Genomic DNA, 13,237 nt, shown 5'->3' with positions numbered 1-13,237 from the left:
TCCATTCGTCCCTTGATGGGCACTTAGGTTTCTTCCAAGTCTTGGCTATTGTAAATGATGCTGCAATGAACACAAGGGTGCATGTATCTTTACGCATTGGTGTTTTTGCATTCTTTGGATAAATACCCAGCAGTGGAATAGCTGGATCATATGGTAGTTCTATCCTTGATTTTTTGAGGAATCTCCGTACTGTATTCCATAGTTACTGCACCAGTTTGCACTCCCACCAGCAGTGTATGAGAGTTCCCTTCTCTCCACATCCTCTCCAACACTTGTTGTTTCCTGTCTTGTTAATTATAGCCATTCTGAGGGGTGTGAGGTGATATCTCATTGTAGTTTTGATTTCCCTGATAGTTAATGACATTGAACATCTTTTCATGTGCCTGTTGCCTATCTGTATATCTTCTTTGGAGAAATGTCTGTTCAGGTCTTTTGCCCATTTTTTAATTGGGTTGTTAGTTTTTTTGTTGTTGAGATGCATGTGTTCTTTATATATTTTGGAGATTAACCCCTTCTCAGATGTATGGTTTGCAAATATCTTCTCCCAATTGTTAGGTTGTCTTTTCGTTTTGTTGATGGTTTCCTTTGCCGTGCAGAAGCTTTTTAGCTTGATGTAGTCCCATTTGTTTGTTTTTTTCTATTGTTTCTCTTGCCCCGTCAGACATGGTGCTTGAAAATATGTTGCTAAGACCGATGTCGAAGAGCGTACTGCCTATGTTTTCTTCTAGAAGTTTCATAGTTTTAGGTCTTACATTCAAATCTTTAATCTATTTTGAGTTAATTTTTGTGTATGGTGTAAGGTAATGGTCTACTTTCATTTTTTTGCATGTAGCTGTCCAGTTTTCCCAACACCATTTGTTGAAGAGACTTTCCGTTCTCCATTGTATGTTTTTGGCTCAAGGACTCACTTTAATATTATTTGTAATGTGAGTCTATTGGTGGTGAATTCTTTCAGTTTTAGAATGTCACAAAAAGTCTTTTTTTCACCTCAGTTTTTGAAAGATATTTTCACTGGGTATAAAATTTTAAGTTAACAGCTTTTCTCTTTCAGTACTTTAAAGACGTTTTCCACTTTCTCCTTGCCTGTATTGTTTCTTATGAGAAAGTTGCTGTCATTGTTATCTTTGCTTCTCTGTATGTAATGTCTCTTTTATCTCTGATTGCTTTTATCTTATTTTTATCTTTATCACTAGTTTTGAGTATTTTGATTATGATGTACTTGGTGGAGTTTTTTTAATGTTTCTTATGCTTGGAGTTTTTTGACTTTCTTGAATCTGTGGGCTTATTGTTTTCATCAAATTTGGAAAATTTTATGCCACTAATTCTTCAAATATTTTTTATGTCTTCCACTTTAGAGAGTTAAATTACACATATGTTAGGCTTATTGTGATTGTTTCACAGGTCACTGATGCTCTTTTCATTTTAAAATTCCATATTCTATCTATGTTTCACTTTGGATTGTTTTCATTGCTATGTCTTCAGCTTCTCTAATCTTTTCTTCTACAATGTCTAATTTACCATTATTGCAATCAATGTATTTTTCATCTTACACATTGTAGTTTTCATTTCTAGTTCAATTTGGGCCTTTCAGAATACCTTCCACTCCCTAAATCTTTTTGAACATATAGAATCAGGATAAGCTACGTAATTTGTGGGGCCCAGTGTAAAGTGAAAATGCAAGTTCCCTTGTTCAAAATTACTAAAAATTTCAACATGGTAACAGTAGAGCTTTAAACCAAAAGTAGGGTCCTTCTAAGCATGGGGTTCTGTGTGACTGCACAGATCTCATGTTTGTGAAGATGGCCTTGTTTGGAATAGAGTTATAATAACTGATTTAATGTTCTTTTTTGCTAATTCTAATATCTGTGCCAGTTTGGAGTTGATTGCAATGAATTGATTTTTCTCTTCATTTGTGTATCTTGCAATTTTTGATGAACTACTAGACACTGTGGATTTTACCTTGTTGGTTGCTGGACATTTTTGTATTCCCATAAATATTCTTGAGTTTTGCAGAGGGATACAGTCAATTTACTTGAAAACATTTGATCTTTTTGTGTCTTGCCTTTAAGATTTGTTTGGTGAGAACATGGATCTCACTTGTCAATGGAAGAGTGGTAGCAGGTGTCAGGTGCACCGAGGATACAAAGATGAAGAAGACATAGCTCCACTCTAATAATATAGTAGAGAAAATAAGAAAAACATAACTAAAATACAAGGCAGAATATGACAAATGGTACAAACGAAATACCATGGATTATCAAAGAGAAAGGCATCAGTTGGTAGAATTAATGAAAAGAGGACATTTGAGAAAGACTTTGAGGGATGAGCAGAGTTTAGTTAGATGTGGTTGAGAAGGGTAAAAAGGTTCCAGATGGAGGAAACATTACAAGCAGATATATTTTTGGGAAATAGTACATAGTCCAATATGGCTAGAGTATTTATAAGTACCGGGGAGTAAAGATTCTAATCTTTATCAGCCTATCTTTCAATGAGTGCTGAGGCCAGACTTCAATATTCTCCATATCTGGACCTCCATTACAGGCTATTTTCTGGTTAAAAATTATATCATTTTGGCTGACAGTGAGTACTCCAGAGCTGGATATCCTGGGTTGAATTCAAATCCTGGCTTCACATTCATAAGCTAAATTCAGGTTAACTTGTCTATCTAAGCCTCTCTTTCCTTACCTGAAAAAATGTATATCATTCAACAATAGTCACTGGTTTTGGAAGATGAAGTGAAATAATGCAGTTGAAGAGCTTGTCACACAAAAAGTAACCATGCAGGTAGACTTTCCACAAGGTTGCACCAAATATTCTCTTACAAAAATCTTTTGTCATAGCTGCATGGTAGCCAACTAATGACAATTCTACCTCAGATGCACGGTGTCAGCTACATGGTACTAACTCTTGCTTTTCAAAATACTTGTGATAGGAGTGTTGGATCTGTTCTTGGGGCCTGATACTAACTCATGGCAAACTTTTGTTGTTGCTATTCTCTACTGATGTATGTGATGAAGATCAATGGATAGGTCATAGGAACATCGGTTTGTCATTTTCATTTCTTTTATTTTTAATACCAAATAGTCGTTATTGTAGAGATTCATTGACTGAGTTTATTTTCAACATCATTAAATCCCACGATTTAGAAGAGGATGTGTTTAAACCAAACATGTAGTAGTTAGTGTATGTGGTGTTTTCCTATTGTTTGGATTGTTTTGCTTTTTACTTAATTAATCTTATATTTTGTTGCCATTATTTTTCAAAATAGTCTCTAATATTAAATATACTTATTAACTTGTTTGAAATCTCTCAAAGCCACACCCAGCCTTTTCTCCATTCGGGCCTGTGGGGTAACCATGGAAAGAAGTATTTCCTTCTCCTCCTCTGGGCATGGGAGACAGGCCATCCCATTGGGTGGGATGTGCAGTGAGTCCACACTGGTTTGGGTAGGTCAGAGCTGGAGGGGCCTCAGCTTCTGTCAGAAGACTGCTGGACTTCAGAGGGACCTGTATCTGTTGTTAAGATTCAGCATCATCACTATATATTGATTTATATTTCAAAAATCTAATTTCATCACCCTAAAATAACCACTGGTACTTTTTGGATATTTCCTTCTAATTTTTTTCATATTATAAAATAATTTATTATCTTTTGATTTCAAAATAATGCAAATTTGTTGTAGAAAAGTTGGAAAATAAAAGCTCAATAATAAATAATACACACAAAATATAATATAAATTAAGATCACTGTACATACTAATGTATAACCTAATCTTTTTCCTTTATGTTAGGTCATTTCTACACTGTGTATTATATATTTTATGAATTTAATGGAAATGAAAGCAAATATGCACTATTATATTTTGCTTTTTTCTTCAAACATTTCTGGGTAACCATCTTTCTAGATTACTTCCTGCTCTTCATAAGGCATTATTAACCCTAATAATGCAACAGAATTGTTGTACTATAGTATAAACAAATATACTCCTACTATTTAATGTTTAGGTCCTTTCTAATTTTATGTTACTAAAAAATATGTTGGAAATCTCATTTTAATGTAAATAGCTTTTTCCAGGTTTTTGATTATTTTGTTAGGATACATTCTCAGAAGTGGAATCACTACACCAAAGTTTATACACCTTTGAAGTGGTTATAAACATAGTTAATCAATTTCTGAAAGAGTTGTACCAATTTGTACTTGCAGCAGTAGTGTATGAGACAGCTAGTTTCACCACATCCTCAAGAAATTTAAATAAAATTAGTTAATACAGTAGTTCAGAAATAATATCTTCTGGTTTTAATCTGTAATTCTTTGATGACTAAGTTGTCTAGCTTAATATGTTTTTAAGCAAGCTAAATATTTGCGTATGTTAATTATCTCTCTGTGTCCTTTGTTAATATTTTCCTATTGGATTTTTTAAAATTGATTAATTAATTATTTTTTTTGTGTGAGGAAGATCAGCCCTGAGCTAACATCCATGCCAATCCTCCTCTTTTTTTTTGCTGAGGAAGACTGGCCCTGGGCTAACATCTGTGCCCATCTTCCTCCACTTTATATGGGACGCTGCCACAGCATGGCCTGAGAAGTGGTGCATCAGTGCACGCCCAAGATCCAAACCCAGGCTGCCAGCAGTGGAGCATGCACACTTAACCGCTGCGCCATGGGGCCGGCCCCCTTTCCTATTGGATTTTTAATATTTTTCTTATTAAATTGTATAATTAAGATAAATATTTCAATATCATAATATCATATTTGTTCCAAGTGTTTTCTCTCAATTTCTGTCCTTTATGCATTTTCTTATATTTCATTTCTATTAAAAGGAAAAAGTATTACAAATAATTTCAGTTAAAATACAAAATAAATGCTTGATTATTTATTGAGAACTGATAGGATGTTATTTGGGGGAAAATGAGGTATAAAAGTTTATATAATATCACAGTGGCATATATGCTTTTTATCTCTAGTTCCCTTTTCGTATGAAAAGTATGAGAACTTCATAGTTGGTTGCTAATCTGCATTTCAATAGACAGTTTTTATTTTTAAACAGAAAGTCTATATGTCAAATGTTATGTTGACAAATTAATTGACCATAATTGTCAAAATTGCGGGTTATTAATTTATTTTCAGTTTTTGTGTGTGAAAATGTAAAGCTGCACAAGTGCCGTGGTCAATTACGGCACATTTGATGTGACCTAATTAGTATTGTGAGGAACCAACACATGGAGACACAATCGGGGACACACGCTAGGGACAAAATTGGATGTGACGTGAATACTAATTCTGGCTTTATATTGTTTTATTCATTAAAGTCTCCCTTCTATAAAAGAAGAGAAAACAGAGATAGACAGTTATTGAATCCTTATGTGACAGGGCTCTGTAAGTTACTTTCGTGGGCATTTATTTAATCCTCATGAGTTGCTGAAGGAGGCATATTATCCCCATTTTACAGATAAGGAAACAGTGAAGTGAATTGAACTCCCCAAAGCTATATCCTGTATGAAACAGCTAAGATTTCAATCCATCCCTCTGCCTCCAAAGTAACCTCAGTATATATTTTTTCAGTTTTAGTCTTAATGGGATAATTAATTTTATCCCAAAATTAAAAGGAAAAGGAAGGGATTCTTATAGGAGAGAAAACACATTTTTTAATAACCCAGATATTAGTGAAACTAAGAGATATTGTCCCTGATCCCTGGTTGGGATATCATGAGAATAAATCATAGCTCTTTGAGAAAAGCTTCATATTCATCAGAAAGTGTCAAAAGGTTCTCTAAGTGACAAGTCCTAGTATGATACCAATGCCACATTTAGACCTGGGCAAGTAGAGTCCTTGCCCTGGGCCTTTGATCTCAGGAGGCCTGCCACTTTGAAGTGCTCCCCTGGAAATTTTCTAAGTCCCCCTCCAGTGCCATCGGGGCAGGGTGCCCTTGCTCAGACTGACTTGTGGGTCCTGTCCCATTTCTCCCTTCAGGACATTCCGTAACCCTCTACTCCCTCCCCCAGTACCATCCACGTATGAGGTTGACTAGATGTGAAGAGGACCCCCAGGACTTGTGCCTATTGGGTGATCCTCAGGCTGTGATCCTTTCTTCAGGAGGGTGATCCTGTTTCCAGGAGGGAGGCCTGGTTAGAAAAAATTAATTTCCTTTCTTCCTCTGGCCGATCTCGTATTTCTTTCACAGGATAGTGCCATATGGACGTAGGACGAATGCAAGACTCTGGACTACTGATAGCCCACTGCCAACCCTAGGGCATGAATAGACCCATGTGTCAGCCCTCAGCTGTGTTCTGATTGCAGTACTGCCTTCTGACTACATCACCTGAGGGCGAGGGTAGTTGAGGTGGGTCAGGCATCCTGCGTCCTGTCTGTTCTCTGAGCCTAGTACCCAGGGTGGTGACCTTACCTTCTCTGCAGGCTCCATGCCATGTGTCAGGCAGGCCTCCTGGGGTAATTCTGACTATCTCCTTTCAAGACTGTAACTCTGTAATGCTAACAAGCCCTTCAATTGACTTCCTCTCATGCCTCTGATTTGGTGATGTTGCTCTTCCAAGTCTATCTTAAGCCATGCCAAATGATGGACAGACATTCTTTGAGCAAATGGAACTATTCTTCCTGTTTTGTCCAAGGGCTCCTTGCCTATCCTCCTGGCTGGTGGCATGTGTGGAAGGCAGGAGTACTGTTGGAAAGAAATCACACTCTAGGAATGCAGAAATTATGGGCTAAAGAGTTAAGAGAAGACGTGATTGGAAGATATGTTGTTTTACATTTATCCTATAAAATTCCGAAGAGTAAATTTTTCATGACTAGAAGATGATTTTTCCTATATGTTCTGGGTAAGACTTGCATTTGTGGCTATGGCCAGTAAAGCGTAGTAACAAATTTTGAGAAAGTCGTTGGAAGACAGTATTCATCGGCGTGGTAAATGAAGCAGCGCCGTGTGTAATGATGTAACCAGCATTAGTTAATGGTGTTAGGGAACTGCAGGGACAAGAAGACCTATATTATTTCAATGAAGAGCCATGTTATGGTGAGTAATAACAGCACTGCTACCTTTTTCTCGGTGGGAGATATAAAATCAGCTAGCAATGGTGCATTTGACAATAAAGAACATGGAGGGCTGGTTCCTGGACCTGAATAGGAAGAGATGGTGACTAGACAGTATGAAGAATCTTCATGCACTAAATGGACAACAGATAAATACTTAAATACCTTTTCTCAGCCCATTATTCTAAATCTTCATTGATAGATCACCATACTTCACATGGGCCCATTAATTTAGTTATACATTTTAAAATCAAATTGTTTATATAGATAGGGACTCACAAAAAATATTTGGCTAGGACTCTGTACATCCTAGGAGCAGCCGTGTAAGATACAGACATTTAATTTGTATTATAAGAATTGTTCTTCATGGAATTCTTCCTTTAAGTGGAGATTTCTTCACAGAGTTTCCATTTTTGAGGGAAACAGGAAGTTGTCTTCATCTTTGTATCTTGAGTGCCCAGCAGAGTTGTTCATCATGCATTTGTTTTACTGAGCTGAACTTGCTCTAGCTAAATGCTGCCCTTGGTGAAAGATCTCAGCCACATCCATTGTTCAGTTGGTGTAAAAGTGTGTTTGTAAGTCTTCGTGTTTTCACATTCCATTGTGTGATCCTGAGAATCCCAATTCGAGTGCTTCCTCATGGAGGAAAGCACCACAGAGAAGGCCCAAGCCCAGTGGTGTTAACTGGACAGAGCCAGGCAACTTTTTGGCAGATTTGCCTATTTCTGGTGGGTTGCTGGACCTCCTGGGGTTAACTTGTCTGTCCAGATCCCAGGAAGAAGGAAGCACCTCTAGGTGGTCAGATATGTAAAGCCTCCTATGTACTTCAGTTCAAAAGCGAGTTCTCTACCTCGTTCTTCCTGGCTTAGCCCAGGACCACTGACCTTCCTACTCTGGTTTCTTTTGGCCATTACTTTGGCTTAAATTCTGACTTGAGCACTTATGTTTCTGACTTTTACAGGAGCCAATTCACACTCAGCACAACTCAATGGCACTGATTTTTAGTGGAATACAGTTTGACAATTTTAACTCTGGTTTTGCCTTTCTGCATGTTTTCTTATGGTCTTATGGCTTTCCACCCATCATTAAAGTAGCATTCATTGTCCGAGGTGGAGGGTGGACTCAGCTTAGAACACATTTTCTAGCTCTGTCTGAGTTCCAAAAAAGCCTTTAAATACCCATAGCAGAGATAGTAGATGGGATGCCAAAACACTGTTGCTTTGCAAGAGTCAGGTCCTTGAGAGAGAAAATTTAATTTTCAAATTGAGCAAATTCTATTAGACTCAAAAGAGATGAGTTTCTACAGTGAGTGAGTGGGAAAGATTTTCTTTTATTTTTAGAGAGGGAGGGGTTGTGGCTAGATATTAGATACCAAAGTCAAGAACTTTGACTTCACAGCTTGGAGGATGGAAGAACGAGAAGAACCCCTCAGACATGGAGATGTTGACCACACCACCCAGGATGTTGCCAGTGTCAAAAGAAAATTCAGAGGGGCCGACCCCGTGGAGTAGCAGTTAAGTGACCATGCTCCGCTGCTGGCAGCCTGGGTCCGGGTGCCGGGCTCGCACCGACGCACCGCCTGTCAGGCCATGCTGTGGCGGCGTCCCATATAAAGTGGAGGAAGATAGGCACGTATGAAGTGGAGGAAGATAGGCACAGACAGATGTCAGCCCAGGGCCGGTCTTCCTCAGCAAAAAGAGGAGGATTGGCATCGATGTTAGCTCAGGGCTGATCTTCCTCACAAAAAAAAAAAAAAAGAAAATTCAGAGAGCATTCCTTGATATGAATATTTTAACGAGCTAGAAACAAACTGTTTGTGAACAGGGAGACTTCAAACTCGAAATTGGTAAGAAGCTCAGAGCCACGATGTTACAGGATGGCTTATAAAGTGAAAATAAGGAAGTTGTTTAACCTTTACAATGATTAGTTATTACAATGGGGATTTCTAGACAGCAGGGGATTGATTTAAAGTGATTATCTTATATCATTTTAGGAAGATGACTTAAGTTTTGTTTATGGTTGTCAGAGGCATTTACAAAGAATAACCTAAGTTGGGTCGGCCCCGTGGCTTAGCGGTTAAGTGCGCGCTCCGCTGCCGGCCGCCCCGGGTACGGATCCCAGGCGCGCACCAACGCACCGCTTCTCCGGCCATGCTGAGGCCGCGTCCCACATACAGCAACTAGAAGGATGTGCAACTATGACATACAACTATCTACTGGGGCTTTGAGGGGGAAAAATAAATAAATAAAATTATAAGAATAACCTAAGTTAAGTTTTGCTTACGTTCATAAAATAAGCTAGATTAAGTTTTGCTTATGTGGCCTTACTGGTTTTGTCTGCTCGAGGATTTTCAAGCCTGGTCTCCATATCATTTTATTTTAACACCAGCTAGGGAAAAGCTGGTGTATTGAACACCTGAATTTATCTTCATTCCTTCCTGACCACCTCTTCCCTCCCTACCTCCATGACATTAAAGAATAAAAGGGCATAAACCCATAAGGACAGAGACAGAGAGGACAACCACAATATATTGGAAGTTGATAATTTGGGATCTCCAGTGGAGTGACCCAGACATTTCAGTGGGGCAGGCCTCCATATATGGGCTTTCTATTTCGTTTTTAAGTGCCTCTCTCTTAAATATGGACATCCAAGAATGAGAGTCATTTGAAGAATGCCTCACAAGCATGACAGTGACCAAAACATGAAAAAAGTATAAAGGAACTCTGAGGAAAAAGAGATAGGGCAAGGAAAAGAAGAAAATTTAAAAACACACAATAATTAATATTCTCAGAGAGATGGTATCTCATCACTGAAACAAGAACAAGATGCAATTAAAAAAAGATTCAGAGAATAAGAAAGAGTTCTTATCAGTTAAAAATATTATATGGAAATAAAAATTTTACTAGGAGGTTTGGATGATGAGGTTGAGTATGTCTCCTGGTAAGGGGAGTAAAACAAAAGGATGAAAAATTGGAGAGAAAAGAGTAGTAATGGCTGGGACTATGTATAGGCAGATGGGCCAGAGGACCTCAAATACCAGTCCTGCAAATACTAGTGTGTGTGGAAAGCAACTGCATGTTCTGGCCCTCCCAGCCAACCCCAGTGTGCTGCGGGAGTGGCTGAGGCAGCCGATGTCCCCTAGTGGCGAGCCATGTGGTTGGGACCAGTTGGATGAAAGCTATGTGGACTGATGCCTGAAGGTTATGTCATGATTGAGGACATTAGCAAAGACGCAATGAACAAAGATGCTGTGGCCCAAATCTAATTAGGACACTCAGTGGAGGCCAGGTAAAACAGGCTGGCACAGAACTAGACACCCCTCCCCCAAGTCCCCATATGATGATGTCATCGAAGCCACTTCACAACCCAGATACCACCAAGTAGAAAAGAAAGAGTAGGAGCTGGGGCCTGAGTGGGAGTGGCAAGAACTTAAGAGGTCGAATTTAAGTTGGGAGAGATTGGGTTATTTTGAATTGGCCAGAATATGTTTTTCTGTTAATCAGGTAGAAATGGGTGCTTGAGAACAAAGTTAATTTAATTATAGTACTATAAAGAAAGTTACTTTTTGTCTACCTAACATTTGTGCCTGAAAACCATACCGATTACATAGTTAATATGGATAAAGAAAATAATACTCATGGCTATTGTGAATAAATAATAATGCAAAATAATCTTCCTTTTTCTCTAATAGCAAATAAACTTAAAAATTTTTTTCTAATTAGTATGCCACCTGAATATCAACCAGTCCAGACAATTATTTTAATATTCAGAGTACATGAATGCACATACATCATGCATCACACATTGCTGATGGTGCAGGTTTTATTGAGTAGTTATTATGTGCATGTTTCCATGTACAGATAGTCTCCAACTAGTGATGGTTCAACTTACGATTTTTTGCCTTTACTATGGTGCAAAAGTGAATTCAGCATTCAGTAGAAACCATACTTCAGATTTTCAATTTTGATCTCTTCCCGGCCTAGCAATACGGGGTAAGATACTCTTGTGCTGCTGGGCAGTGGCAGCGAGCCGCAGCTTCCAGTCAGCCGCACAATCAGGAGGGTAAACAGCCGATACACTTACAACCACTCTGTACCCGCACAACCATTCTGTTCTTCACTTTCTGTATCGTATTTAATAAATTATGAGATAGTCAACACTTTATTATAAAATAGGCTTTGTGTTAGATGATTTTGCCCAACTGTAAGCTAATGTAAGTGTTCTGAGCATGTTTAAGGTAGGTTAGGCTAAGCCGTGATGTTCCGTAGGTTAGGTATATTAAACGTATTTTTAACATGATATTTTCAGCTTACGATGGGTTTATTGGGACGTAACCCCATTGTAAGTAGAGGAAGATCTGTGGTTACCGAAAAATGAAATTAAATGATCCTTGGTTTGAGGAAGATTTTGACCAAAAAGATAGGCAGTAACTAAGTGTTAAACAAGAGTTGCACACAATAGGAATTCAGAGGATGGAGAGAGTTTCATAGGCTTGGGTACACAGAGAAATCGGTTGGGGGCAGGGGACTTGAGCTGGACGTGGAAGATTAGGGAGGATCCCATAAGGAATGACAAATTGGCTTCAACCAGCATGGCAGCTTGGAAGTCTTTGTTGAGGTGCATTCTGGAGTGAGTCTGGTTTCAGTGAGGAGAGTGCTGTGGAGAACTAGTGATGTCCACTGTGGGTGGGAGGGGGGAGAGGGACAGGGCAAAGGCGTGCACTGGCGTCTGTACTTGAGATAGGCACAGAGGCAGAGAGGTGAGGGGCAAGCATCCCGTGTAGGTGATATTGGAATAGCAAAGGTGCTCAGATCGAAATATGTGTGGTGTATCCTGGGTTCTGCAGAGGATTTCACCAGGTGGAGCAGCTGATGCTAAGCGAGCAGGGACATGTTGGGGCCAGATGGAAAGAGCCTTTGAGAGCCAAATTAAGAACTTAATTCAAATGGCTGCAGAGCCGTTGAGTTTTTTTTTTTTTTGTGAGGAAAATCAGCTCTGAGCTAACATCCGATGCCAATCTTCCTCTTTTTTGCTGAAGAAGATTGACCCTGGGCTAACATCCATGCCCATCTTCCTCCACTTTATATGGGACGCCGCCACAGCATGGCTTGCCAAGCCATGCGTCGGTGCCCACAGGGATCCCTACTGGCAAACCCCAGGCCACCGCAGCAGAGCACGCACTCTTAACAGCTTGCGCCACCGGCCGGCTCCTAAGATTTTTGAATGGGAAAATGACGTGATCAAAACGGAGGCAGGTAGGATGAATGGAGTTTCAAGATCTGAAAAGACCTTGAAGCAGTAAAAAACTCAACTTGGGGAACAAATAACTGATAAATTTGAGTTTGTCTTGTATGTCTTTGTGATCTTTCTCACTGATGTGTTCAAAGTTCTTTAACACTGATTTGCTAAAAGTTCAACTTATCCTCTAAAGTATTTGAGAACTAATTTCTTCCCGTAGCTGTGTGACCTTAAGAAAACTGCAAAAAATTGTAAAATATAGTTTCTAAAGCCTCTCCCAGTGTTAATATTTTATCCAGTAACATTGGTGACTGGTGACTTGGTTTTCTTCCTCATCTCTCCTTCAGAAATAGCTCTCTCAGGGCTGGCCTGGTGGCCCAGCAGTTAAGTGCGTGCACTCTGCTTCAGTGGCCTGGGGTTCAAGGTTCGGATTCCGGATCCTGGGCGCACACGGACACACTGCTTGTCAAGCCATGCTGGGACGGCGTCTTATATAAAGTAGAGGAAGATGGGCACAGATGTTAGCCCAGGGCCAGTCATCCTCAGCAAAAAGAGGAGGATTGGCATTGGATGTTAGCTCAGGGCTGATCTTCCTTACCAAAAAAAAAAAAAAAAAGAAATAGCTCTCTCAAGAGTAAATTGACTCATTATGACCACAAAGAGGTAGGTTTATTTGCTTGTGTGTGCCCATCTCAATTAGTATTTGTGATATTCATAACTGAATCCTTAGTGGGAATCCAAATCTGAAATGGAAGTAAACATCTTTGTGATAATGCTCTATTCACGTATATATTGTTAATTTCATAATTTCCAAGCAAATTTGACAAATGTGATTCATTGAATCCATGGTCAATGTTCAAACCCAGCTTCATTTCCTGGCACATGAAATGGAGACCACATTGTTTCCCCTGCCTCACGTACCCCATTTTCGTGCCTCTATTACTACAAAAGCA

General features: G+C 39.2%; 1 long non-coding RNA gene across 1 annotated transcript in view; it reads left to right on the top strand.

The window, feature by feature from the left end:
- The window catches only part of LOC131420505 (uncharacterized), a 127,562-nt gene extending 114,758 nt beyond the window's left edge, over positions 1-12,804 (top strand). Inside the window, exon 4 of the long non-coding RNA XR_009223548.1 lies at positions 12,632-12,804. This is a non-coding gene — a long non-coding RNA (uncharacterized LOC131420505). The remainder of the gene's footprint in view (positions 1-12,631) is intronic.
- The last annotated feature ends 433 nt before the right edge of the window (positions 12,805-13,237 follow it).

Source organism: Diceros bicornis, chromosome 23 (assembly GCF_020826845.1).
Source record: "Diceros bicornis minor isolate mBicDic1 chromosome 23, mDicBic1.mat.cur, whole genome shotgun sequence".
In the NCBI taxonomy this organism is placed as follows: Eukaryota; Metazoa; Chordata; class Mammalia; order Perissodactyla; family Rhinocerotidae; genus Diceros; species Diceros bicornis.
This window is presented reverse-complemented; position numbering and strand designations above follow the sequence as displayed.